The sequence below is a fragment of the Sapajus apella genome, unplaced genomic scaffold (genome assembly GCF_009761245.1).
Source record: "Sapajus apella isolate SASKATOON/1434 unplaced genomic scaffold, GSC_monkey_1.0 scaffold46, whole genome shotgun sequence".
NCBI classification, from domain to species: domain Eukaryota; kingdom Metazoa; phylum Chordata; class Mammalia; order Primates; family Cebidae; genus Sapajus; species Sapajus apella.
Window position 1 is genome coordinate 5,719,387 of NW_022436986.1, and position 3,119 is coordinate 5,722,505.

At 48.4% G+C, this 3,119-nt stretch overlaps 1 pseudogene; it reads left to right on the plus strand.

Annotated features, from left to right (window-relative positions):
• Positions 1 to 528: 528 nt before the first annotated feature.
• On the plus strand, positions 529 to 2,019 carry LOC116524605 (annotated as a pseudogene).
• Positions 2,020 to 3,119: the final 1,100 nt, after the last annotated feature.

Here is a 3,119-nt window from a genome sequence, read left to right on the forward strand (position 1 = left end):
GTGCTGAGGAGGAGCAGGAAGGATGGGGACGTGGGAGGAGCTGGTGTCAGTCCTAGCTCTGCCCCTCCCTCATTCTGTAGTTTTGGGAAAGGCATGTCTTTTATTCTGGGCTTTAGTTTTCCCATCTGTAAAATGGGGAATTAAGGAAGTTAGGCATGGCAAAAATATTTTATCCCATATTTTATTTCTGATTCCTGGTAGCCAATGGCTGTAACACTGTGATGGGAAGGCTTTTCAGGTCATACCTGAACTCAGCAGAAAATTGCATCTTGATTCAGTCAGTCATTGAGCAACTACTAATTGAGCAACTGCTGAGTACCCCAGTACTCTTCTAGGCACTGGGGAGTAGGTGAACAACTTAGAAGAGGCTCAGTTTTCAGGATACAACAAACATGAAAAATCTAGGCTGGGCACGGTGGCTCACACTTGCAATCCCAGCACTTTGGGAGGCCGAGGTGGGAGAATTGCTTGAGCCCAGGAGTTCAAGACCAGCCTGAGTAACATAGTGAGACCCCATCTCATAAACAACAACGAAAACAACCCATCTCTGCTCCTTTTGGAATCTCCACCTGGTTCAGCCTGCCTGCCTCCATTCCTACCTCCACCACGCCCGTCAGGGTGACCCAGAAGTCCTACAGGGTGTCCACCTCTGGCCCTTGGGCCTTCAGTAGCCACTCCGACACGAGTGGGTCCAGTGCCTGCATCAGTTCCTCGAGTTTCTGCCAGCTGGGCAGCAGCAGCTTCTAGGGTGGCCTGGGTGGAGGCTATGGTGGGGCCAGTGGCATGGGAGGCATCACAACCATCATAGTCGACCAGCGCCTACTGAGCCCCCTTAACCTGGAGGTGGACCCCAGCATCCAAACCGCACACAACCAGGAGAAGGAGCAGATCAAGAGGCTCAACAAGTTTGCCTCCTTCGTCAGCAAAGTACGGTTCCTGGAGCAGCAGCACAAGATGCTAGAGACCACGTGGAGCCTCCTGCAGTAGCAGAAGATGGCTCAGAGCAACATGGACATCTCAGAGAGTTACGCTGACAACCTTAGGGGGCAGCTGGAGACTCTGGGCCAGGAGAAGCTGAAGCTGGAGGCGGAGCTTGGCAACATGCAGGGGCTGGTGGAGGACTTCAAGAACAAGTACTAGTATGAGATCAGTAAGCAGATGGGATGGAGAATGAAGTTGTCCTGTCAAGAAGGATGTGGATGAAGCTTACATGAACAAGGTAGAGAGCTGAAGTCTCACCTGCAAGGGTTGACTGATGAGATCAACTTCCTCAGGCAGCTGTATGAAGAGGAGACGCAGGAGCTGCAGTCCCAGATCTCAGACACGTCTGTGTTGCTGTCCATGTTCAACAGCGGCTCGCTGAGGTCAAGGCGCAGCCCGAGGAGATCGCCAACCGCAGCCGGGCTGAGGCTGAGAGCATGCATCAGATCAAGTATGAGGAGCTGCAGACACTAGCTGGGGATGACCTGCGGCACACAAAGACAGATCTCTGAGTTGAACGGAGTATTAGCCGGCTCCAGGCTGAGATTGAGGGCCTCAATGGCCAGAGGGTTTCCCTGGAGGTTGCCATCTCAGATGCCGAGCAGCGCGGGGAGCTGGCCATTTAGGATGCCAACACCAAGCTGTCCGAGCTGGAGGCGGGCAGAACTTGAGTATCCATACGAAGACAACCAGCGGCTATGCAGGTGGTCTGAGCCCAGCCTGTGGGGGCCTCACAGAAGCCTCAGCTATGGCCTGGGCTCCAGCTTTGGCTCTGGTGCACAGGCTCCAGCTCCTTCAGCTGCACCAGCTCCATCAGGGCAGTGGTTGTGAAGAAGGTCAAGACCCGTGAGGGGAAGCTGGAGTCCCAGTCCTCTGATGTCCTGTCCAGGTGATCAGCTGCAGCAGCCTCTCCCAGCCTGCCCTTCTTTAGGCTGCCCCAGAGCCCAGGAGGAAGGCTGCTGTGCAAGGGAGCGCAGGGAGCAGGAAACCCACCTGAGGCTCAGCCACCTGCATAGCTGGTGGTCGGCTGAGGTTGGCCTCAACCCACCCGTGGGGGAGTTAATCGCCTGGGCACCCCTCTTGCCCATGCCTCCAGCCACAAAACAGTTCAATTGCTTTTTTTTTTTTTTTGTCCAAAATAAAACCTCAGCTAGCTCTGAAAAAAAACTGCACAATTTTATACTTGAATTTGTATAAAATTCAAATATATATTTATGCATAGATGACATAGAAGATACATTAAAATGTATCTAAGACATAAATATATATGATATGTAAGTATGAAATATATTAGTAAATATAGAAATATAATTTATATTTGTATTTATACTTATATAATATAAAAAGCAACCATATAAATATAATGTATGTTTGAATTTATAGAAAATGTAATCTATTGATGGTTAACGTTAGGGTAGTATTACTCTGAGGGGAAGCGTAGTGATTAGATGGAGACACAAAAGGGCCTGGGGTTCTGGTAATATTCTGATTCTTGATCTGGGTGATGGTTCTGTGAGGTATTCACTTTGTGAAAAGTCATTAAACTGTGCTCTTTTTGATTTTTGCACTTTTCCATATGTATGGTTCACTTTGATTTTAAGAAAGTTTGCCTAAATGTAAGTCATTGGATATAGGGATAAAGATATTTATTACAGCATCATATGTATGGTGAAAAAGAGAAACTGTCTAACACTCCAATAACGAAAAATATGTAAATAAAATATGGTAATGATACCATCTTTAAAATGATGTTTTCAAGGGACTTTTAACTGTGTAGGGGGAATTTTAATATTACACAGTTAGTTGAATAAAATATGTGTATAAAATCTGGGCTTGGTGGGCTGGGTATGTTGGCTCGTGCCTATAATCCCAGCACTTTGGGAGATCAAGGCCAGTGGATTGCTTGAGCCCAGGAGTTGAAGACCAGCCTGGGCAACATGACAAGATCTGTTTACAAAAAATACGAAATTAGCCAGCATGGTAGCATGCACCTGTAGACCCAACTACTCAGGAGGTTGAGGCAGGAAGAGTGCTTGAGCCCAGAGGTCAAGGCTGTGGTGAGCCGTGATGGCACCACTGAGCTCTAGCCTGGGCAGCAGAGACCCTGTCTCAAAAGCCAACCAGCCAACCAAACAAAA